The sequence below is a fragment of the Budorcas taxicolor genome, chromosome 11, assembly GCF_023091745.1.
Source record: "Budorcas taxicolor isolate Tak-1 chromosome 11, Takin1.1, whole genome shotgun sequence".
NCBI classification, from domain to species: Eukaryota; Metazoa; Chordata; class Mammalia; order Artiodactyla; family Bovidae; genus Budorcas; species Budorcas taxicolor.
In genome coordinates this window covers 80,345,849-80,372,385 of record NC_068920.1, presented here as the reverse complement: position 1 = coordinate 80,372,385, position 26,537 = coordinate 80,345,849, and the positions used below count along the sequence as shown (strand labels likewise).

Genomic DNA, 26,537 nt, shown 5'->3' with positions numbered 1-26,537 from the left:
TGGTTGCCAGAGGCTTGTGCGGATGCAGGGATGGACAGATGGAGCACAGAGGATTTCAACAGTTGTGGAATTATTCTGTATGATACTATTATGGTGGCTACAAGCCATCATTCATTTGTCAAAACACATAGAATGTACAACACCATCAGGGAACCTTAATGTAAACTAAGGACTCTGAGTGATAATGGTATGTCAGTGTAGATTCATGAACTGTAACCAATGTGCCACACTGGGGGAAGATATTGATAGTGGAGGAGGCTAAGCATGTGTTGAGGCAAGGGGTGTATGGGCACTCTGTTCTTTTCACTCAATTTTGCTATGGACCTAAAAATTCTCTAAGAAGTAAGTCTATTGGAAAAAATTATGACAAAATGTTTTGGAATTAATTTCAAAAGTAATCAAATCAAGAGCCCAAGGTAGAGATACAAAGATCAGGTGAGATATATTGCAATGACAAAAGCTGCTGAAATGTAAACAAGTATAATGTGAATGACCAAGTAAGATTCACGGGAAGTTAGAGAAGGAGGCTGGCTGTCCAGGGCGTCACAGACGAGGTCCCTGCCTCAGCCTTCTCGTGATAGGGAAGGTCTGGCAAAACTAGGGAAGGAAGAATAAAGATACTTGAATCGGGCTGATTTGCTTTTCGATTCACAGTGAGAACAAGGCCAAGTCAGTCTACAGAAGATGGGAGACTTCATGGAGGAGACCTGAGGGGCTCCAGTCACCAGCCAGTCAGTCATTTGACTTCTTGCCTAATCAACCCAGAGCTGACCACCATGTATGACATAACTTAGCCAAGACTGTGAAACCATCCTCAATTGTTTATTTTTTATTTTATTGAAATATAATTGCTTTACCATGTCGTGGTAGTTTCTGCTGTACAATGAAGTGAATCAGCTACATGTATCCTCTCCCTCTTGGACCGCCCTTCCACCCCACCCTCACCCCACCCCTCTGCGTCATCACACAGCACTGGACTGAGCTCCCTGGGTTATACAGCAGCTTCCCACTAGCTATCTGTCTTACACATGGTAGTGTATATGTATGAACCCTAATCTCCCAGTTCGTCCCACACTTCCCTTTCCCTGCTGTGTCCACTGGTCTGTTCTTTGTGTCTGTCTCTGTTGTTGCTCTGCAGATAGATTCTAAATTGTTGCTGCTCAGAATTTTCAGCTTAATGTGTTATTATAGACTATGTTTTGGGGTGGTTTATTCCATAGCCATAATAACTGATGCAACTCTGCCACCGTGGACTTATCAAAACTCACATGGCTTCACTCTTTTCATCTGTAATTTGAGGATAAGATCAACTTGAAGTTGTCATCAAATTAACAAATGAACGTTTAAAACATATAGAACATAATAGGGTTCTAACAAAATGTTTTAATTGAAAGAATAAATGGTTAGTATTCAATAGATATCCCCCACAGAACAACTACTGTAATGATGATACCTAAGAGGCCTTTCACCACACAGACTTTGGGGACTGGGGAAACCCGAGGTTCAGGGAAGCCATCAGTGAAGTAAGATGGAAACTGCTCGCCTTGCCAGGAACTTACTCACACGACTGGGATCAGCCAGGCTGTTATTGCACATGTAATGGAAGAGAAAGTGCTTCCACTGCTCATTCCACAGCCAAACCACAGATCCTGGCAACTCCTCGCCTCGGAGGCAACAAAGACACATTCACAGGGCTTGGCTCCTTTCTTCTGAATCCTACACCTCAAGCTAAAGCAGTCTGTCACGCAAGGCTGGCCTGCTGGGAGCAGCTGGGCAGTGCGTCCGGGCTGTGCCGGGCCACCCTTCCCTCAGTTGCCTTCTCTTGTGTGCCCTCACATGTGAGTTCTGGGAATGCCCAGGGGTGGCAGGACTGGTAGCTTCTTCTGTTTTGCGTCCAGGAATCTTGTGTGTGTGTGTGTGTGTGTGTGTGTGTGTGTGTGTGTGTGTGTGTTTTGAAGCTCTTGAACCGGGAGATAGGGTCCCCTTTTATCACTTGAGAGACACCTCATGGACAGACCATCGAGAATTTCTTAATATCCAGTTAACAGATATTTTGAGAGCCAGCATATTGTCAGGCTTTGTGCCAGGTCTTGGAGAGGCAGAGATAGAGAAGATTAGAGTTGCCTTTTCTTTTTATTATCCATCAGAGAACAGGGCATGGCCTGGAGACAGGGCAGAGGGCAGGAAGTGTCAGGAGATTGGGCTTGGGCTCCTGGTTGAGCCAGGTGATCACGGAACAGTAGCCTGGGCTTTCTGAGCCTCAGATTCCTCATCTGTAACATTAGCGATGGGCCTTGATGACCTCGCTGTTCCATCCACCTCTAATGTTAGGTGCTGGCGAGCCTGTGGGCACCGGCAAAATCATGGAAGAATCTTGTTTCCATGTGCTCAGAAAAGCCTGGCCACCTAGTTTTTCCTTTTATTATTATGATGTCATATTTGATACTGGCAACAGAATGTGGCTATCACAGAGGTAATGATGAAGCAGAGGGACAGCAGGAAGATATGTGTGCCTTAGAGGTCATGGTCAATACCATTGCATCAGCTGGTATACCAGCTGGTATTCCTATACCACACCCTGTCTACCTTAAGAAGTAGCCACCATTCTGAATTTTATTGCTATAAACACTTGGTTTTGAAAAATAAGTTAGCACATATATATACAACATCAAGCAATATATTTACTTTTGCTTTATAACAATGTTACTGTTCTATACTATACCCAGTCTTTTCACTTGCTTTTTTCACTCAGTATTATGTTTCTAAGATTTATCCATGTGGCAAGAAGTTCATTATTTTTGCTATGATATGTAACATTTTATTGCAGGAGTATGAATATATAGTTGTTCTCATTCTCCAGCTACTTTGGGACGAGTTGTCCAGTTATTATTACAGTGTTACTGTGAACATTTCTCTATATAAATGCTGTTCAAAACTCTATAAACTTCTAGAGTTTATACTGAGAAAGAAGTAGAATCACTTGAATCTTAGGCATGTGTGCAAGAGTTTCTTCAAGGTAGAGTAACTAGGCTATAAAATACTTGAACATTCAACTAATTTTTTTCCAAAGGAGTTGTACTCATTTAGACTTCTACCAGCAGAACATAAAACTTCCTGTTGACTCACACCCTCTCTAAGACTATGACAGTGTCTGACTTCTTAATTTTTGCCAATCCAATCCAATGGGCGAAAAATGGTACCTCACTGCTGTCTTAATTAGTCTCAGAGGATGAGTGTTCTTTGATGGGTTTATAGATGACTCAAGTTTACTACTCTGTCAACTGACTGTTCCTGTCCTTTGCATATTTTTCTACTGGGCTGTTGGCTTTGTATTTATTCATCTAATCACTGGACTTTGAAGATGAAAAGAAATCCTCTTTATGTATGTTTTATTGGTTATATATATCGCATATATCTTCTCCTGGTTTGTGGCTTTCCAATCACTTTCATCATGGGATCTATTGTGAAACAGAAGCTCTTAATTTGAAAGTAGTCAAATTTATTATTTTTTTCTTTCATAATTTGTACTTTCATGTTTTGTTTTAAGAAGTCTTTACCACCCTGAGGTCCTAAACATGTTCTCCAACACTCTCTTCAAAAATTTGATTTTTGCCTTTTATATCTTCAACTCTCCAGGATTTGATTTTTCTGTATAGTGTGATCTGATTATAGTTTTTTTTCTCCATATAGGTAACCAGTTGACCTCTACTATTTATTGAAGAATTTTGTTGTTTCCTTAGTGATCTACAGTGTCTTCTCCATCATATCTCAGGGACCTACCCCTTTCTCCTTCTCTTTGTTTCTACAGAGTTTCTCTAGTCTGTTCCATCAGGCAGTTTATCTATATCTGTGCCAGTAAATACTGTGTTCATTACATCAGCTTTATAATAAGTCTTGATATTCCTCTTCAGGAGTGCCTTGTTTATTCTGAGATCTTGGCTTCTCCACGTAAATTTCAGAATTATTGGTTAAGTTCCTCAGCAATTCTGTTTGACTTTTCGTTGGAGTTGTAGCCAATATTTAGATCAGTTTGGAGAGAAGCACCTATGTGTGATTTTCCAAAAGATTATATTATGATCTTTGAGTAGCTGATGTAAAATTCTGTCTATCGCGTTTTTGTTAGACCCCTCCTCCCTCAGGAGATAACCACCAAAGTTACCCTCACTGAAGCCCTAGAATGATTGTGATGGTCACACAGTGGGATCAGTTTGTCCAGGACCTAAACATAAACCAGTGTGCCTGTGCACTCTTTTCTCTGCATCCAAACGTGATATCTCTTTCATATAGTGTTTGGCCCACACCCTACACATTTTGGGTACCTTTGTAGGTCTGACTCATCTTTCCCAGAGAGACCTACTTAGGGCCTCTGCTGTCTTTTTATGAAGCCAATTCATTTGACGACTCAGTTTTACAAGTTCAACTTTCAATAGCTTTGCCTCCACGTTTTATTCAATTCTAGACCAAGTTTTCCTAGTTGTACTTCAACAATCAATTAGTACAGGACACTGAATACTCTTTGTGACCCCGTGGACTGTAGCCCTCCAGGCTTCTCTGTGCATGGGGATTCTCCAGGCAAGAATACTGAAGTGGGTTGCCATGCCCTTCTCCAGGGGATCTTTCCAACCCAGGAATTGAACCCAGGTCTCCCACATTGCAGGCAGATTCTTTACCATCTGACTGACCAGAGAAGCTATGAATAACAAGCTATGATAACTCTGGGTTCAGATAATATATAAAAGATATCTTGTACATATAATATTTTAATCAAAAGAAGAACAAAAAATATTAATTTCAAAAACTAGAACAGAAGATGGTAACTTGCTTCTGAAATATTCTTTCCTTTGAGGAGTATTGAGGTAGTGGGAGGTAAGACCCTCAGAGAGGATGTGTACTAAAGGAAAAGCACAGTCCATAAAGGTTCATAAACCTGTATGCAGGTCAAGAAGCAACAGTTAGAACTGGACATGGAACAACAGACGGTTCCAAATCGGAAAAGGAGTACATCAAGGCTGCATACTGTCACCCTGCTTATTTAACTTGTATGCAAAGTACATCATGTGAAATGCTGGGCTGAATGAAGCACAAGCTGGAATCAAGATTGCCAGGAGAAATATCAATAACCTCAGATATGCGGATGACACCACCCTTATGGCAGAAAGCGAAGAAATGAAGAGCCTCTTGATGAAAGTGAAAGAGGAGAGTGAAAAGTTAGCTTAAAGCTCAACCTTCAGAAAACCAAGATCATGGCATCCAGTCTCATCACTTCATGGCAAACAGATGGGGAAACAATGGAAATGGAAAGAGACTTATTTTTGAGGGGCTCCAAAATCACTGCAGATGGTGACTGCAGCCATGAAATTAAAAGACACTTGCTCCTTGGAAGGAAAACTATGATCAAACTAGACAGCATATTAAAAAGCAGAGACAGTACTTTGCCAACAAAGGTCCATCTAGTCGAAGATATGGTTTTTCCATTAGTCATGTATGGATGTGAGAGTTGGACTATAAAGAAACCTGAGCACTGCAGAATTGATGCTTTTGAACTGTGGTGTTGGAGAAGACTCTTGAGAGTCCCTTGGACTGCAAGGAGATTCAACTAGTCAATCCTAAAGGAAATCAGTCCTGAATATTCATTGGAAGGACCGATATTGAAGCTGAAACTCCAATACTGAGGCCACCTGATCCGAAGAACTGACTCATTGGAAAAGACCCTGATGCTGGGAAAGATTGAAGGCAGGAGGAGAAGGGGCTGACAGAGGATGAGATGGTTGGATGGCATCACTGACTTGATGGACATGAATTTCAGTAAACTCCGGGAGTTAGTGATGGGACGTGGAAGCCTGGCATGCTGCAGTCCACGAGGTCACCAAGAGTGACTGAACTGAACTGAACTGAATAAAGTCCAAAAAATCATGTTGACACTCTGCTTTGATCCACAAAAGACTTAAGATAGCATGTAAAATAGTTAAATTAGAGCAAGGCAACAACTTAGAAGTGACGGAAAGCAAAGCAAAAATCAAGGGTGACCCTCACAGTGAGGGTAGGAAGAAGGAAGTGCAGAAAATGCACACCAAGGAGGCTTTTCCACACACTTGTGTTACGGGGTACTCATATTCAATGCTAAGCTTTCCAGTGGCCCCACCGATAGAAACAGTGACAACTTACAGACAACTACAGGGAATGCCAAATAAAGGAGAAGGATCAGCACGGAGGGAGCGAGGCTGGATAGGGAAGGTGACTTGACAATAATGAGGTTTAAGCCAGATTTTGATGGACGCTGGAGCTATGGATTCCAGAGGGTGGCACTCAAGCAAAGTATAGAGGAGGAGAATAAAGAGGTTGTCCTGGGCTTTAGGGATCCTTTCGGCTTGTCTCAAGGTAGGACAGGCAGATGACTGAGGTCCTTAACACTGGATTTTAGATTTCACACAACAGAGCCCTCCCTAGCTTTCCCTGACAGAAAATAATCTGATGCAAGGGGTATTTGGAGGAAATTACCCTGGCACCACACAGTTGCAATTTTCTCCTCTGCAGGTTATAATTCATCATAGGCATTTAGGAAGATGCTGTCACGCATGTCTCTCCTGATATAGTTCACATCTGGTTCTGCCATTGGCAGTCCGGAGTATTTAGAAAATCTGCACAGCATTGGTGTCTAATAACCTTTGCTTTAAACACAATGAAGCCAACCACAAATTTAGAAATGGCACACATCCCTCTGGACTAATTTAGTCCAGGTTCTCTATGCGACTGAGGAAATCCCTTGAGTAGTCTGGACACTGGCACGAGTGTTGAAAACCAGGGAGGTTGCAACTAATCTTAGAAATAAGAGGAAAAGGAGCGACTTTCGCTTTCAGTGTGTTTGCCTTGCATGTATAAAGTTTTGAGAGTTTGAAATAGCTCTAGACCGAACAGCCTGCTGCACAAAATCATACAATCACCAGAAATTTTTTGTTTTTAAAGAAAGTTTTATTTTTGTAACACGTGGACATTATGACCCATTTGGGCTTAAATTCTGGCTGAGCAGTTTTTTTTTCCCTTGGTTGTACTTCGAGGAGCTCATTAACTCCTTCAGCCCTTAGAAGAAATGAAATCAATAACTTCTTAGTTGCTCAATGACACAGGTCCATAGAGGGTAGGGACAAGTTCCATAGGGGACAGGAAAACATCTGCAGGAACACATACTTTCTCAGCCCAAGAAGAGCTCTTGGCAAAACTATAGGCGATCTCTTCTTGACCCCAATTAGTTGTAATCCGTGTGCAATCTGTCTTCTGGGACAGCTGTTATCAGACTATGTGGGGAAAGCATGTCCTTGCTAAACTTTTGATGGAGTAGGGCAAAGGGCAAGGCTTTATTGCTCTGACAGTCACGCATTCACTTCCTATCATCCAACTGGTTGTTTTCTTTGGAGGCCATTCTCAACTGACTCTTGGGAAGCAAGTTGAATTTGTTGGAGGGGAAGTGGTAAGAGTAACCACCAGCACATCTTCCTTGATTTGTTCCTGACTCTCAGCGGGTGAGAGAATTTCATTTGCAAGTGTCAGAAACCCTTGGGAGAGAGAATCTTGTTGAAAGGATCTAGATTTTTAATTCTTCCACACCTACATGGATTGATCAAGTTGGGATGGTTTCTGTAAGGAAGTGTAAATAAAATCTGGAAGAGATACACAAGATGTAGAGCTTTGCTAAATCAGTTTTTCTTAATGAAGTTCATTCACTCAGTTAGCAAAGATTTTGAGAGCCTTTTTTATGCTAGCAGTTGTGAGTGGTGCTGGAGATACTAGGGGATAAATAAAAAAGATCAGTCATGGCCCCTGAATCACTGATGTGGCATATGGCAGAGTAACACTTCTCAAACTGTGTATCAAATGATGACACCAATTCCATACAACTCTTTTGCTCTCACCCAAACAAAGTGGAGGTGGCGATTTTTTTTTTCTCAAATAAATTTGGGAAATATGGTATACTCTGTTTTGGGGTCATGTATCATATCATAGAATAAAAAAGTTTTTGATAGGTTCTGCTATCAATAATCATGGTATTCTTTGTTTGTTCAATATAGTATTTATCAAAAGCATCAGTAGGAAATCCACCTACCAATACTTAGTTTTCTGTGAACTACATTTGGAACACGTTGGTGGAGGAAACTCAGTGGACATGAACAAGTATTAAAAACTCTCAGGGTCACAAAGCTGGCTGTGGTTAGCTATAGTCAAGAATTGCTGCTATTGAGTGAAATCCACCATGGAAGCCCCATTCCTGCCCTCTGTAGCCACAAAATATACTCCTGGGCAGTCCCCAGGGCCCTCACTGTATACTTGCCCTGCCAAAAATGACCTTACCCCACTCACTCTCTCACTCCTGTCCAATTCCTGTGCTTTCACAATCCGGGCTCCGAATTCACCTTTGCCTTGGTGTATTCTGTAAAGTAGCATCTTTAGAATAAAAGAAAAAGTACTTTTATTATTTTATTTTCTTATTACAACAAAGCATGTATATCACAGAAACACTGTGAAATGATATGAAACAGTAAAAGGAAACAAAGCCCAAGCAGAAATAACTACTGTTAATGTTTTAGTGACCATCCTCTCAAAGTTTTCCTTCATCCCCAAAACATATATGCACACATGTATCAAAAGTGGGAACTTTTGACTTTGTCCACTTAGTACTGTATTGTGAGGGGACCATCTTGTTTTCATTGTACTTCCCATGTCTCACACAGAGAGTGATACTCTGTAAGTACCCAATAATTATGGAATGAATGAATGACCAATCCTGAGGTCTTTTCTAGCTCTAAACCCATTTGATCTTTATCATGTTTTTATTCTGTGAATCTTCCATGTGTCTCCACTTTACAATAATTGTTTTTTTTAATTAGGAGACTTCATTTTTTTAGAGCAGTTTTATATTTACACAAAAATTGAGCAGATCATACAGGCAGTCTCCATATGTAGTCCTCTCCACCAGCACAGGTTCCCTATTATTAACATCTTGCATTATTGTGGAACATTTGGTACTCTGAGTTTTTTTTTTAAACCATTTTAGTAGGTGTGTAGTAGTAGCTCAGTTTGTTTTAATTTGCGATTCCCTAGTGATATATGATGTCATCTTTTCACATACTTATTTGAAGTCTGTATTTTTTATTTAAGGAGAAGTGTGTTCAGATATTTTACCTATTTTTTAATTGGGTTGTTTTTTTGTTACTGTTGAGTTTTAAGCATTCTTTGTGTCCAGTGATAATTTCACCAGATACACAAGTCTAGGTTGATGGCTTTTCCTTTAGTACTTTAAACATTTCACTCCATTCTCTTCTGGCTTGTGTGGATTCTGAAGAGAAGTCCAGTGGTAATTTTTATCTTTGATCTTCTACAAATCAGATTTCTTATTTTCTTAACTTTTTAAATCTTTATCTTTGGCTTTCTATAGTTTAGTATGTTTGGGTATAGATTTTTTTGAGTATTTATCCTACTTGGTGTTCTCTGAATTTCTCTGGATCTGCGGTTTGGTGTCTGTCATTAATTTTGAGAATTTCTCAGCCATTATTACCTCAAATATATCTTCTTTTCCTTTCTCTCTTTCTTTCCCTTCTTATTTTCCTCCTCCTTCTAGCGTTTCCGCTTCACATTTGTTTTGCCTTTTGCAGTTGTTCCACAGTTCCTTGATATTCTGTTTCATTTAAAAAAATCATTCTTTCTCTTTGCATTTCTGTTTGAGGATGGCCTATCTTCAAACTCACTGATTCTTTTTAGAGCTTCCATTGCTCTGTTTATATTACCCATCTGTTCTTGCATGTTTTCTCATTTTCCTTGAGAGCCCTTAACATATTAATCACAGCTATTTTAAACTCTCTGTCTGATAATTCTGAAAGCTATGCTATGCCTGAGTCTATTATGCTTTCTTTGTCTCTTCAGAATGTGTTTTTCCTTGCCTTCTAGCATATCATTTACCTTTTTGTTGAAATCCAGACATGATATATTGGGTAAAGTAACTGAGATAATTAGGCTCTTAGTGTGAGCTGTGCTATGTCTAATGTCTTTTGCAGCTGTAGTGCCAGAGGCTTCATTTTCTTCTAGTTTCCTTACTTGTTTTTTTTCTCATGTTGTTTTTATGTCTCCCTAAACTCTTCTCTGGAGAAGGAAATGGCAACCCCCTCCTGGTAGGCTACAGTCCATGGGGTCGCAAAGAGTAGGACACGACTGAGCGACTTCACTTCAAAGTCTTCTTAAGTAGAATCTGTGTCTTAGAGCTCTCGGTTGTATGCCACTGTAATTGTGGTGGAACTCTGCTGATGTAGTGGTGGCTATGGGTGGGGGGAGGTGATTTATAATCTTATGATTAGAATTTAGTTTTTTAGTGAGCCTGAATCCCTGGGCTGTGACCTTCAGAAAGGTTCCTCAGTCTTTTCCCTTACTTTATATAATACAAGAAGACTAGAGGGGATTCAGTCAGTTCAGTTGCTCAGTCGTGTCTGACTCTTTGCGACCCCATGAATCGCAGCATGCCAGGCCTCCCTGTCCATCACCAACTCCTGGAATTCACTCAGATTCACGTCCATCGAGTCAGTAATGCCATCCAGCCATCTCATCCTCTGTCGTCCCCTTCTCCTCCTGCCCCCAATCCCTCCCAACATCAAAGTCTTTTCCAATGAGTCGATTAGAGTTGACTAATTACCAAGGGAACATTTCATGCAAAGATGAGCTCAATAAAGGACAGAAATTGTATGGACCTAACAGAAGCAGAAGATATTAAGAAGAAGTGGCAAGAATACACAGAAGAACTGTACAAAAAAGATCTTAATGACCCAGAAAACCATGATGGTGTGATCATCCACCTAGAGCCAGACATCTTGGAATGTGACGTCAAGTGGGCCTTAGGAAGCATCACTACCAACAAAGCTAGTGGAAATGATGGAATTCAAGTTGAGCTAGTTCAAATTCTAAAAGATGATGCTGTGAAAGTGCTGCACTCAATATGCCAGCAAATCTGGAAAACTCAGCAGTGGCCACAGGACTGGAAAAGGTCAGTTTTCATTCCAATCCCAAAGAAAAGCAATGTCAAAGATTGCTCAAACTACAGCACAGTTGCACTCATCTCACACACTAGTAAAGTAATGCTCAAAATTCTCCAAGCCAGGCTTCAGCAATACGTGAACCGTGAACTTCCTGATGTTCAAGCTGGTTTTAGAAAAGGCAGAGGAACCAGAGATCAAATTGCCAACATCCGTTGGATCATGGAAAAAGCAAGAGAGTTCCAGAAAAACATCTATTTCTGCTTTCTTGACTATGCCAAAGCCTTTGACTGTGTGGATCACAATAAACTGTGGAAAATTCTTCAGGAGATGGGAATGCCGGCCCACCTGACTTGCCTCTTGAGAAATCTGTATGCAGGTCAGGAAGCAACAGTTAGAACTGGACATGGAACAACAGACTGGTTCCAAATAGGAAAAGGAGTACGTCAAGGCTGTATATTGTCACCCTGCTTATTTAACTTATATGCAGAGTACATCATGAGAAACGCTGGGCTGGAAGAAGCACAAGCTGGAATCAAGACTGCCAGGAGAAATATCAATAACCTCAGATATGCAGATGACACCACTCTTATGGCAGAAAGTGAAGAGGAACTAAAAAGCCTCTTGATGAAAGTGAAAGAGGGGAGTGAAAAAGTTGGCTTAAAGCTCAACATTCAGAAAAGGAAGATCATGGCATCCGGTCCCATCACTTCATGAGAAATAGATGGGGAAACAGTGGAAACAGTGTCAGACTCTATTTTCAGGGGCTCCAAAATCACTGCAGATGGTGATTGCAGCCATGAAATTAAAAGACACTTACTCCTTGGAAGGAAAGTTACGACCAACTTAGATAGCATATTCAAAAGCAGAGATATTACTTTGCCAACAAAGGTCTGTCTAGTCAAGGCTATGGCTTTTCCAGTGGTCATGTATGGATGTGAGAGTTGGACTGTGAAGAAAGCTGAGCATTGAAGGATTGATGCTTTTGAACTGTGGTGTTGGAGAAGGTGCTTGTGAGTCCTTTGGACTGCAAGGAGATCCAACCAGTCCATTCTAAAGGAGATCAGTCCTGAATATTCATTGGAAGGAGTGATGCTGAAGCTGAAACTCCAATACTTTGGCCACCTGATGAGAAGAGTTGACTCATTGGAAAAGACTCTGATGCTGGGAGGGATTGGAGGCAGGAGGAGAAGGGGACAACAGATGATGAAATGGCTGGATGGCATCACCGACTCGATGCACATGAGTCTGGGTGAACTCCAGGAGTTGGTGATAGATAGGGAGGCCTGGCGTGCTGTGATTCATGGGGTCGCAAAGAGTCGGACACAACTGAGCAACTGAACTGAACTGAATTTCCCTTCTGCTAGGTCAGATAAGGCTCTGGTAAAAACAGCTTCCCTTGGAGTACAGGCCTTTATTATGGAAAAGGCTCTGGATACATGTCACAAAGGTACTTTTTCCCCTGGCATATTTAAAAGTGGTTACTTCCCTCCTCCCTCTGCTGGAAACGAGGGGATTGTTCTCTAGCCTTCACTGTGAGAACCTGGTAGGGATTTTTGAGGTAAAATCCACAGAAATGTAGCCTCTTCCTCCTATCCCCAAAGCCTGCCTTCTCCCACCGAAATTTTTAAATCTCAAGGTGTCCACACTCATCCTCTATTAATTCTTCAAAATTACCATTAAAGTGTTCCAACTAGCCACTGCCTCTAGTGGCTTCTGCTTCAGGTAAGCTGATCAAAGCTTTGGTTTTCCATATGTACCTGTCTCTCCAGATTTCAAGATGGTGAGTTGCCCTGTGATTTGAATTCTCTGATGTTTCCAAGAAAAGTTGTTGGTTTTAAATTTACTTAGTTTTTTTTTTCTTGTGAGTGCAGTGCTTATGACTTCCAAGCTCTTTAAATGTCAACATTTCAACTAGAAGATCCTCTATTGATTTTCATCTGATCCATTTAATGGTCATTTATTGAGCATGATCTGTTGCTAGGACCTTATACTTAATCTAGTTGGGACACAGGCATAGCCAGTCCAAGCCTCTATCCTTAGGGACCATCTGAGGTCATTTTCATGGTGTATACTTTGTCTCTCAAACTGAGCCAAGGTTCCCCATTCCTGGCCTGTGTGTTTATATTCTGACTTCCTCAGGCAACTTTTTCTCAAACAAGTCCATCGATCCACATTCTGAAGAGTTCAAGAGTTCCCCAAGAACAGTTTAAAATTTTATGTTTGCATTTTAATTATAACATAAAATTTAGGATAGCTTAAGGATATTATAGAACAGAGGTTGGCAAATTATGGCCCATGGTCTAAATCCAGCCCACCACCTGTTTATTTGTATAACAAGTTTTATTGAAACACAGCTATGCTCATGTGTTTATGTAGTGTTTATGACTGTTTTCATGCTACAATGGTGGAGCTGAAAATGGTGGAGAAAGTGTATGGCCCACGATGCCTAAAATACTTACCATCTGGCACATCCCCAAAAGAGTTCACTGTCTTTGCTCGAGAAGATCTTTAGATGATTATGATCACATGATTTCAGCATCAGTGTTTGTGTTGAGGCCAAATGAAGATTACAAATTAGGTTTCTTGGGAATATAAAATTAAGAACATGGAGAGTGAATTGAGTAAGTACATGAGAAATTTGCGAACGAATCACGTGATGTGCAGAAGAGCTTGCCCTGAAGTAGACAGAACCAGATTCATGCTGGGGCCCACACCATGTGGGGGTACCTTATCTGTATATGTGCTGACTTGCTGCAACTCAATAACAACCATAGTGACCATGGCAATGACCACATTCCAAACCCTTTTAAATTTCATTTCTAATTTCTGTCCCAGAAATAATAAAGGTAGATACCCATTTCATGCTGCTTCCAGTAAATATCACAATGCTAATCTGTCTTCAGTGGAAGATAATCATCTTTACTTAATTAGCAGGTAACACCTTACTAAAATTGGCATTGGAGAATTTGCCTGCTGTCAGAATTTTCCTTAAGGAAGAAATCTCAGTATCCAAAACCAGCAAACAAAGCTCTGCCTTAGTTGTACCATTCTGTATGATATACTTATGTGTATTCTGGGCAGAAATTCCAGACTTTCCCTCTCAAGAAAGAGTCCCTCTACCTATAGGCCCATGACCCTGGATGTTCTTTTTTTTCTTTTTTTTTGACTTTTTATTTTATACTGAATAAAAAATAACCAGCTACTGTATAGCTGGTTAACAATGTTGTCATAGTTTTAGTGCACAGCAAAGTGACTCAGCCACACATATACACATATCCATTCTTCCCCAAACTCCCCTCCCAGACTGGATGTTCACTATTCTTTATCATTCTGCCTGTTCCTGTCTTGGGGCATGAGGGACACCTGGATGGGCTCTGCTCCACCCCTACCCCCACCCCAACCAAGAGCCTGCTCTTGAGGCAATCTCTCTTCTAGACCAGTCTCTGTTTTAGTCTCTTTCCTTCCTGTTTAGATTCTTTTAGGTGTCCTTTCTTGCCTGAGAACCTCTGTAAGAACTTACTATATTACACAGGATCTAATAACATTGATCTTGAGGGAAAAGGTATAAGTCTTGGTCAATTTCCTCCTCAGAAGTATTTTGAGCCCCATTAACATTTCCCATCTCCTTCCCGGCAGAGTTCTGCACCAAGTGGTGGAGAATAGGGTTGGGAATAGCAGGCTTTGTTATGCCACAAAAATACATTGTTAAATTTTTCACCCAGACCAACAGGGACTCCCAGGAATCCACTGCATATGATGGATAAACCCTGAGTAGAAGTCTGGATATTGAAGTCAGAGATAGTGCAAACATTCTGCTCTCCCCTTTTATGGGTACAGGAACCTAGAGAAGTCAGTTGTGCACTTCCATCCTGTGGAATGAAGGGTATCTAATGTACAATTTAGCTAAATGCAATTTGAGGCCATATTTTAAAAAGAACATAAAGTGCTCTAAGGCAACGTTCATTTCTCGATTTTTGGTTACAACTCTACTGACATATAATTCACAGACTCAAAGTATACAATTCGGTGGTTTTAATATATTCAGACTTGCGCAACTCGCACCATGATCAATTTTAGAACTTTTCATCAGCTCAAAAGGAAATTCCATACTCTCTAGCTGTCATCCTTCACTGTAGCCATTCCTCCTGACACTAAGCTCATCTACTTTTGTTTCTCTATGGGCGTGCATGCTCAGTTGCTTCAGGCGTGTCCTGCTCTTTTGTGACCCTATGGACTATAGCCCACCAGGCTCCTCTGTCCATGGGATTCACCAGGCAAGAATGCTGGAGTGGGTTGACATTTCCTCCATTTGTCTCTCTGTATATACTTATTCTGGACAATTCATATAAATGGAATCGTATAATATGTATATTGTTGTATGTGACTACTCTCTTTTACTTAACATACTGCTTTCAAGGTTCATCTATGTTACAGTATGTATCAGTACTCCATTCTTCTGTATGGCCACATAAACTTCCATTCTATGGATATAACACATTTTGCTTATCCATTCATCAACTGGTGGACATTTGGACTGCTTCCATCTTTTAGCTATTATAAATAATGCCACTGTAAACATTCATGTACAAGTTTTTGTATAGATACATGGGTTTAGATGTGGATTCTTGATTTTATTTCATTGTTCCATTTAGCTATCCTTCTGCCAATAACACATTGTATTGATTACTGTTGATCATGAATTTTAAAATCAAGATGTGCAAGTCCTCCAAATTTGTTTTTCACTTTTACGGTTTTTTTGGCTATCCTGGTTTTCTTGAGTTTCCATGTGAATTTAGTATTCAGCTGGGATTCCGATAGAGATTGCACTGAATCTGTAGATCATTTGGGGAGTTTTGCTGTCTTAACCATATTAAATCTTCCAGCCCATCAACACAGATATTTTCTCATTGATTTAGATTTTATAAATTCTTTCAACAATGTTTTGTCATTTTCAGAATATAAGTTCCCCTGCTGAGTACTTAACATGCATGAGACACATCAGTGGTGTAATTTGTCAACCACATCACCTCCCCCCGCCACATGCTGCCTAGAGAACACAGACCATAACTTAATTTCAGTTTTCTTCTCTATTTCTGCTTTCCTGTGCTCTGGAAATCAGAGCGGCAGGATCCTTTTCAGTTCATTAACAATCATGTTAGATGAGCAGATGCTGGCTCATAGCAGCTGTGCTGCCAATGGATGTGTTGCTTCTGGAGTCCTTCATTTTGCCAAAAAAAACTTAAGAGAGTCCTTATTCACAGCAATAGACTTTCCCTAGGAAGAGCCACCTCTACGAGAGTCTCCAGATAAGGAAGGGAGTTTGTCCCCTGAGCCCCAGGCTTGTACAATTCCATGCAATTTTGCATACACAGTCCTGGCCGCTGAGCAGGGCTGGGACAGCACAGAGAAGGTCCTAGGATGCTGTGGCATGCAGACCCACAGGTGTGCAGTTGTCTCAGACCACAAAGCCTCTCAGCAAATGAGTGTGGGGTTTGCAGGGTCAGTTTCCTGCCAAACCTTCACCTCCCTCCAGCCAGTCTACCCCGTCTTTCTCCCCCAGGCACCCATCCCTGACCCCAGCCCCTTTCTAACTCTACCTGAACTGTCTTACTTGAGAAAGGGCCCCAGAGAGGATTTGCTCCATGTCCTTCTAAACATTCAAAATCAGTTAAACGAATGGAACAGGTTTTAGTAAGTAACTGAGTGTTTTTGTAATAAAGGGTAAGGGGGAAAATGTGTTCTTTGAGCCCAAAACATGGTTCCTGTTTCCAGCAGTAACTGAAGTGAGCTCTGTGGATCACTGGGAATTAGATCTTAAAGAAGACAGGGAGAATCTTTGTGGGGATAGTGCAGGGAGCACTATCTGGATGCCAATTCCAGCCTGGTACCTGTGGGACCTTAGGCAAGTTAAGGGGAATCAATTAAGTTAATTAACCTCCCATGCCAACAGTTCCTCATCCTTAGAGCAAGGAATACCTGCCTCACCTAGTATTCTGTTGGGCATTATATGAACTAACATATGGACAGTACTGGCCCAGGATGAACTCAATCAATATTGGCTTCTTTTCCTTTCGTGGAGATATTGAGGATGGCGAAGAGACCATAACTCAGATTCAGATGCAGGCAGAAATTGAACAAATATTTATGAAGTTCCCACCGAGTGCAGGAGCCCAGGGTCTGGTGGAGGATGCAGACAAGCACACAGCCAATTAGAGGCAGGGTAATAGTGACCGTAATAAGAGTAAGACTGGGTGCTTGTGAGGTCCTGGCACCCACTCTTGGGGGTACAGCAAAGGGAATGTTCCTAGAGGCAACTTCCTATAAACATAGATCAGAGAATTAATAAGAATTACTTGGACAAAGCATATGGGGCAGTATATTGGACAGAGGAAATAGTAAATACCTGGAAGTAAAATTCCTTATGAATTAATGGACTGTTGGTAATAAAAATGACAACAACAGCAACATTGTTGTAGACCTACTATGACTACTGAGACTTGGAGTGATGAAGGAATCTGTAAGATCACAGAGCTGGTGGGTGGTGGGAGATACTTTCATTAAGACTTGGGTACCAGAGCCAGCACTGGCTCCTAACCTTGTACAGGGCTGCCTTTAGGAACAGACTGTGACTGAGTAGGACTTCTCAGGTGGTGCTAGTGGTAAAGAAAGGGGGCCCTGCCAATGCAGCAGACCCAAGAGATGTGGGTTTGATCCCTAGGACAGGAAGATCCCCTGGAGGAGGGCATGGCAACCCACTCCAGTATTCCTGCCTGCAGAATCCCATAGACAGAGGAGCCTAGTAGGTTACAGTCCCTGGGGTCGCAAAGAGTCGGACACGACTGAAGCGACTTAGCACGCACACATATGGCTGAGAAAGAGCTTTCTGAGGATGCTGGGGGTGGGGGGCATTGCTTCAGGCAAGGCTGTTAAATCAACAGTTAGATGAACAGAAGAGATCCTCACAGCATCGCTCACTCTGCCCTTCCCCCGACTTGGCCATCTTGCAGATGCAGAGCTTTGAGGTCAGTGCAGATCACTCCAGGCTGACTAAACAGCAACTCTCTGGGATGCTTCCTGTCAGAAGAGTGCCAGGAAAGACTGCCTCACAAAGTGAGCACTGCCCAGCTTCCAGGGGCTCCAGACACGTAGCTGACATTGTGAAGAGCACCTCTAGGGCTCTGCAGAGCAGCAGCCTTGTCAAATTCAGATGCTCTGGCATGCTAGGGTTTATTGAGAAAGTGAATTATTGGCAGGGTTTTGGAGCTCATCTGTTTTTCAGAGTTTTGTAGAAATAATCTGTCTCACAGTAGAGTTTGGCTCAATTCAGGGTATAGTAATGGAGTTAGGTGAATTTGGCAGAGGAGGAGGTCCTGGGGGAGACAGAGAATTCCCATAACTTAAGTAAGAATATGTCAGGTCTTGAAATGAGAAGCAGACTTAGACATAGAAAACAATGAATGCTTACAGAGTTTCGTCTATTTTGACGTTTCACTATTAAATTTCCTGCCAGTATCTTACAAATAAAGACCTGTTGAGAGCATGTGAAAAGTTACTCAGCAGCACTAGCCATCAGGAAAATGCAAATCACAACCACAGTGAGGTAGTACTTTGTATCCACTAGGACTGCTGTGATCAGAAAGACAAACAATAGCAAGTGTCGGCAAAGGTGTGCAGAGGTTGGCATCCTCACACACTGCTGGTGGGAATGTGAAATGGTGTCGCTGTTTTGGAAGGCTGGCAGCTCCTCAAAAGGTTAAATATATAGAGTTACCATAGGTTAAACATAGAACTAATCCCAGGTATATATCCAGGAGAAATGGAAATATATGTCCATTAAAAAAATTGTATGTTTTTAATGTTTTTTTTAACTAAAAACATAACTCTATATATTTAACCTTTTGAGGAGCTGCCAGCCTTCCAAAACAGTGACACCATTTCACATTCCCACCAGCAGTGTGTGAGGATGCCAACCTCTGCACACCTTTGCCGACACTTGCTATTGTTTGTCTTTCTGATCACAGCAGTCCTAGTGGATACAAAGTACTACCTCACTGTGGTGTTGGAGAAGACTCTTGAGAGTCCCTTGGACTGCAAGAAGATCCAACCAGTCCATCCTAAAGGAGACCAGTCCTGGGTGTTCATCGGAAGGACTGATGCTGAAGCTGAAACTCCAATACTTTGGCCACCTGATGCGAAGAGTTGACTCATTGGAAAAGACCCTGATGCTGGGTGGGATTGGGGGCAGGAGGAGAAGGGGACGACAGAGGATGAGATGGCTGGATGGCATCACCGACTCGATGGATGTGAGTTTGGGTAAACTCTGGGAGTTGGTGATGGACAGGGAGGCCCGGTGTGCTGCTATTCATGGGGCTGCAAAGAGTCAGACATGACTGAGCCACTGAACTGACTGAATGTTCAGTTATGTTCATAGCAGCATTATTCAAAACAGCTGAAACATGAAAACAGTCCAAGCGTCCTTCAACTGATAAATGGATAAACAAAAGATACATGTATCTATGCAGTAGAATATTATTCTGAAGTGTGATGAGCCTTGAAAACATGCTGAGTGGAAAACTAGTCCCAAAGAATTGTATATTATATGATTCCGATTTTATGAAATGTCCAGAATAGGTAAATCTATACAGGCAGAAAGTAGATTTGTGGTTGCCTAAGGCTGCATGTGGGGTGGGGAGAGACGGGGATTGACTGCTAATGAGAACAGGGTTTCTTTTGGGGGTGATGAAAATGTTCTAATATTGACTGTATGAACATGTTAAAGTCATTGGGTTGTATTCTTTCAGTGGATGACGTCTATGGTATGTAAATTACATCTCAATAAAGGTATTTTTAAGAAACAACCATTAGGGGAAATTCTCGTTTGGTCTGGTAGTTAGAATGCTACGCTTTCATTGCAGGTGGCACATGTCTGATCCCTGTGGTGAAAAAAAAAAAGAAACAACCATTATGGGAAGTGGTGGGGTGCCATGGGCTTATGGGCAGATTTTCCTCTCTGTTCCAAATTGATTCCAGGCCCACTGGGCCCATGGAATAAGGGGTTCATATTTACCTGATGAGAAAGCCAGACTCAGTGAGACCATGGGGCTTCCCTGGGCTCACTGTGGTTTACAGGTCTATTTGGCAGTGAGTTCTCCTCGCAACCAGTCCAGGCACATTTGACAGAACTGTGGTTTTCAAGCTCTGCTCTACTGAGTCTCTTTGGGGACACTCATGGGTATGGGTGGTGGGTCGGGATACGCATGAGAAGTAGGGCTGCTGATCAGGCGAGCTCTAGTCTCCTACTTCAGTTCAGTCACTCAGTTGTGTCTGACTCTTTGTGACCCCAAGGACTGCAGCATGCCAGGCCTCCCTGTCCATCACCAACTCCCGGGGTTTACTCAAAATCATGTCCATTGAGTCAGTGATGCCACCCAACCATCTCATCCTCTATCAGCCCCTTCTCCTGCCTTCAATTTTTCCCAGCATTAGGGTCTTTTCCAATGAGTTGGTTCTTTACATCAGGTGACCAAAGTATTGGGAGCTTTAGCATCAGTCCTTCCAATGAATATTCAGGACTAAGTTCCTTTAGGATTGACTGGTTGGATCTCCTTGCAGTCCAAGGGACTCTCAAGAGTCTTTTCCAACACCACAGTTCAAAAGCATCAATTCTTTGGCACTCAGCTTTCTTTATAGTCCAACTCGCACATCCATACATGACTACTGGAAAAACCATTGTTTTGACAAGATGGACTTTTGTTGGTAAAGTAATGCCTCTGCTTTTTAATATGCTATCTAGGTTGGTCATAGCTTTCCTTCCAAGGAGCAAGTGTCTTTTAATTACATGGCTGCAATCACCATCTGTGGTGATTTTGGAGCCCCTCAAAATAAAGTCTCTCACCATTTTCATTATTTCCCCATCTATTTGCCATGAAGTGATGGGACCAGATGCATGATCTTCGTTTTCTCAAGGTTGAGTTTTAAACCAACTTTTTCATTCTTCACTTTCACTTTCATCAAGAGGCTCTTTAGTTCCTCTTCACTTTCTGCCATAAGGGTGGTGTCATCTGCATATCTGAGGTTATTGATATTTCTCCCGGCAGTCTTGATTCCAGCTTGTGCTTCATCCAGCCTGACATTTCGCATGATGTACTCTGCATATAAGTTAAATAAGCAGGGTGACAATATACAGCCTTGATGTACTCCTTTTCCTATTTGGAAACTGTCTGTTGTTCCATGTCCAGTTCTAACTGTTGCTTCCTTACCTGCATAAAGATTTCTCAAGAGGCAAGTCAGGTGGGCCGGCATTCCCATCTCTTTCAGAATTTTCCACAGTTTATTGTGATCCACACAGTCAAAGGCTTTGGCACAGTCAATAAAGCAGAAATAGATGTTTTTCTGGAACTCTCTTGCTTTTTTGATGATCCAGGGGATGTTGGCAATTTGATTTCTGGTTCCTCTGCCTTTTCTAAAACCAGCTTGAACATCTGGAAGTTCAGAGTTCATGTATTGTTGAAGCCTGGCTTGGAGAATTTTGAGCATTACTTTACTAGCGTGTGAGATGAGTGCAACTGTGCGATAGTTTGAATATTCTTTGGCATTGCCTTTCTTTGAGATTGGAATGAAAACTGACCTTTTCCAGTCCTGTGGCCACTGCTGAGTTTTCCAGATTTGCTGGCATATTGAGTGCAGCACTTTCACAGCATGATCTTTTAGAATTTGAACTAGCTCAACTTGAATTCCATCATTTCCACTAGCTTTGTTGGTAGTGATGCTTCCTAAGGCCCACTTGACGTGACATTCCAGGATGTCTGGCTCTAGGTGGATGATCACACCATCATGGTTTTCTGGGTCATTAAGATCTTTTTTGTACTGTTCTTCTGTGTATTCTTGCCACCTTGTCTTAATATCTTCTGCTTCTGTTAGGTCCATACCATTTCTGTCCTTTATTGAGCTCATCTTTGTATGAAATGTTCCCTTGATATCTCTAATTTTCTTGAAGAGATCTGTAGTCTTTCCCATTCTATTGTTTTCCTCTATTTCTTTGCATTGGTCACTGAGGAAGGCTTTCTTATCTCTCCTTGCTATTCTTTGGAACTTTGTAGTCAAATGTGTATATCTTTCCTTTTCTCCTTTGCCTTTAGCTTCTCTTCTTTTCTTAGCTATTTGTAAAGCCTCCTCAGACCTTTTTGCTTTACAGCCATTTTGCCATTTTCCATTTCTTTTTCTTGGGGATGGTCTTGATCACTGCCTCCTGTGCAATGTCATGAACCTCCGTCCATAGTTCTTCAGTCACTCTGTCTATCAGATCTCCTACTTAGTTTGAATTAAACCACTTAAATTGATATATTGGGCTCACAATAATGCCTTCTTTGAAAAAAAATTTTTTTTTCTCTGCTAAAATCCATTGCCCTTAACCCCAGATTTCTCTGATTGCAAAGACAGTGAACCAAGCACTTTCCTCAATCTCAGCACCCAACGTGCTGATGTACCTATGGAAAGATGCTCAGAATTCAAACAAAAAGCGGTAACTCAGGCTGCAAAGCTCTTGCTGCTTTGGTGTTAGCCCTCTGCTGAGGAATGCACCCGCAAGGTATCTGTTTATAATATGAATTGCCAATGAACGAGGGAGAAATATTGCCCTTGGCCAAGAATATAGCCTGTTGCTAGAAAACAATACAGCTAAACCGCTTATGAAATTATCAGAAAACACTGTCACTTAATAATAATATTGCACAAGATGTCCTTGTCGCCAGAAATCCTCCGATCCTCATCCAAGACTGTCTTTAGAGGCAAAAACTGCTTCCCAACGAAATCTAGGTTTGTTCTCAATTTGTCTTAACAAGGAATGACATAAGTTTACCGGACAAAAGAGTCCCATTTTTTGTTGCCTGTGTTTAATCTGCACGGACAGAAAGCTGTAAATATCGTAAGTGGTTGTTGCCGGCTGGCCTTGGAGGAGCCGTTCGTTAAAGACCATGGTTCGCTGGTTTCTTGTGTGGCTTCCAAGGACCCAGGGGTTCCTTGCTCATCACCACCATGAGGTCTGGCAAACAAAAGCCGGAGGCCCAGGAGCCTGTGTGGAAGGATAATGTGACCTTTGACCTCCACTAGCAAGGCCCGGAGGGAAAGAGGCAAAGTCAGGCTCCAGTAACGTTTAATGACAGATCTTGTTAAGGTTAAAAAAACAGCCCTGGCGTCCAGCTGGGACTTCATCTGGGAGGCGCTCAGAGGGCCTTTAGCAACAGCCGCGAGGCCCCTTGCGCAGCTGCCCCGGGGCCTCCAAGCCGTCTTTCTGAGCCCGCCACTGCCCAGGACCCCCACCCTTGAGGAGGACCCCCGCCGCTGTCGAGGACCTTCGACCCGAGTCAGTCTGAGTCAGGAGGGAGAGTCATTCATTTTTTCCCTATTGCCACCAGCAAGCCTCACCCCTCTGAGGCTATGATGAGCTTCTGACAGCAGCTCGGCATGGATTCTGGTTTTTCTCTTAGAAATAAATAATCGTCAAGAAAAGAATTGAGATTAGTACCCTGATAAAAGAGATCCCACGTAGTGTCTAGCCCCTTCTACATGTGCCAGTATGGTGAGGAGACAGCTGTTTATAACTCAGAACTCTAACCGGAACCAAACCATGCTCACACAGGGATCTCCGAATTCCAGTCTCTAGGACTGTAGAAGGAAATTTCTCTTGTGGCTAAGCTGCCCAGTCTATGTATTTTTGTTCTAGCAGCCAGAGGTGACTAAGGCAACATCTTTCCTGAATGAAAGGCTTTCAGCCAGGTGTGATTGGTGTTTAACTTGCAGGTTGAATGGAGTGAGATGAAGGTCTAGGATATAGCTTTGTTTTGAAATAGTTAAACTTCAGATGGAAAGAGTCAGGCCACAAGCAGAAGACCTCCATCATCTTCAATTCTGAATAATTCCTTTATTTATTAAAAATCTTTTTTTTATTTTTTTTTAAATTTAGTTTCATTTTTAAAATTTTAAATTGGAATATAATTGTTTTACATTGTGTTAGTTTCTGCTGTACAACGTGAATCAATTCTAAGTATACATAGATCCTCTCCCTCCTCAGCCTCCTTTCCCCTCCCCTATCCCATCCCTCTGGGTCATCAAAGAGTATGGAGCTGAACTCCCTGTATTATATAGCAGATACCCACTGGCTATCTATTACATATGGTAATGTAAATAATAATTCCTATCTGGCAACGTATGTATTTGTGGCACATCTGAACGGATATTTAATGCCTGTCCCTTAATTTTTTTTTTTTTTTAACTGTGAAGTGAAGTGAAGTCGCTCAGTTGTGTCCGACTCTTTGCGATCCCATGAACTGTAGCCCACCAGGCTCCTCCGTCCATGGGATTCTCCAGGCAAGAATACTGGAATGGGTTGCCATTTCCTTCTTCAGGGAATCTTCCTGACCCAGGGATTGAACCCAGGTCTCCCACATTACAGGCAGACGCTTTAACCTCTGAGCCACTCTTTTTTTAAATTGTAGTTGATTTAGAATGTTGTGTTAGTTTCAGGTATATAACAAAGTGAATCAGTTATACATAAATCCACTCTTTTTTTTAAAAATTCTTTTCCCATGTAGGCCACTGTATTCAGTAGAGTTCCTTGTGCTATACAATATGTTATTAGTTATCTATATCTATATGTCTATCTATAGTAGTGTGATTATGAATGACCCCTTTTTTTCATGCTTAAAGAAAGAAAGAAAAAAGTGAAGTGGCATGCCCTAGACATCTCCAGATTTGACACTATGGTTCTTCCTAGAGCTTGCAGCCATTTGGCATTTTATTGCCAATATCTGCGCAGTCCAGGACTGGGCATCTGCTGCCCTGTGAAGCAGCTCCACAGCTCCTGATTCATCCGTGCATCAGTGATTCTGGGGAAATAAGGATGGCTCTGTGGAAATGAACATAAAGGGAAGGATAGAACTCCATCAAAAGCTGAAAATGTGGTGAGGTGAACTGAGGACTGTTGCAGGGGACCTGTGATTCCAGAGGAAGTGTGATGTGGGAGCAAGCCTGTTGGAGTAAGCCTTTTGGAGCACATTGATTTTCTGAAATTGGGGGGTTCCTGAAGGTTTGGGTGGGCTTCCTAGGTGGCACTAGTGGTAAAGAAGCCACCTGCCAATGCAGGAGATGTAAGAGATGTGGGTTCGATCTCTGGGTCAGGAAGATCCCCTGGAGGAGGGCATGGCAACTTACTCCAGTATTCTTGCCTGGAGAATTCCATGGACAGGCCAGACTATAGCCTGGCCATCTACAGTCCTTGGGGTGGCAAAGAGTAGGCACGACTGAAGCAACTTAGCACAAAGCACAAAGGTTTGGACACATTATTCTCAATATCAAAGGGTTTGTTACAAAAAAAGAGTGTGACATAGGAGACATTATTTTATTTGAAGACAATTATTGATTCATATTGGAGAAGGCAATGGCCACCCCCTCCAGTACTCTTGCCTGGAAAATCCCATGGGCGGAGGGGCCTGGTAGGCTGCGGTCCATGGTGTTGTGAAAAGTCGGACACGACTGAGCGACTTCCCTTTCACTTTTCACTTTCATGCATCGGAGAAGGAAATGGCAACCCACTCCATTGTTCTTGCCTGGAGAATCCCAGGGACGGGGGAGCCTGGTGGGCTGCCATCTATGAGGCCGCACAGAGTTGGACACAACTGAAGCGACTTAGCAGTAGCAGCAGCAGCATTGATTCATATGCACTTGTAAGAAATAATAATACTGGAACTTTGCTGGTGGTTCAGTGGTTAACAATCCCCCTTCTAATGCAGGGGACACAGGTTTGATCCCCAGGTGGGGAACTAAGATCCCATAGGCTGCAGGGGCAACTAAGCCCCCACACTGCAACTACTGAGCCTGTGTGCCACAACCAGAGAGGAGCCCATGCTCCACAACAAAGGTACTGAGTACCGAAGCTAAGACCCAACACAGCCAAAAAAATAAATATTAAAAAGGAAAGAAAAGAAACTCGAGATGTAACTGTTGAGTTAGCCTTTTGTGCAGATAGTTGTCTAGGATTCCTTTTCCTGGATGGGTTTTGTTCGAGAGGCTTCTTGATTTTAGTTATGGCTGCTTTCAGAGTTCTCAGACAATTGAGAAAACCAGTGGTTCTTTCAGAGCCGCGTGGCTGGAGGTCTCTGCCTAATGGAGACTCTGGCCAACCTGTGGCCTCCACCCTCCTGGCTGGAGTGTGAGTGAATAAATACTTGGAAACTGAAGAAGTTGACAGTGGTGTCACGCTAGAAAGCTGGAGGATCCACTGGTAGCATTTTGGACACTGTTTGCTGAACTTTGATCCACTCTTTTTAAAATCTATTTTCTCACCATACATGCAGTCTGGTTTTTGCCTCTCTTCCGATTACTCTCTTAACTACTGAATCCAGCAGTCTTTCCTCACACTTTTCTCACCCTCCTGGAGCTGTTTAGATCACCAGCTGTTAGCCGCTGTTCAGATAAATTAACATAATAACATGATGTCCATTTGTCACCCCAATTTACAGACAAGGAAAC

At 42.1% G+C, this 26,537-nt stretch overlaps 1 pseudogene; it reads right to left on the bottom strand.

Annotated features, from left to right (window-relative positions):
• LOC128055672 (post-GPI attachment to proteins factor 2-like) overlaps nt 1-22,986 on the bottom strand; it is a 48,486-nt pseudogene extending 25,500 nt beyond the window's left edge.
• Between the last annotated feature and the right edge of the window lie 3,551 nt (nt 22,987-26,537).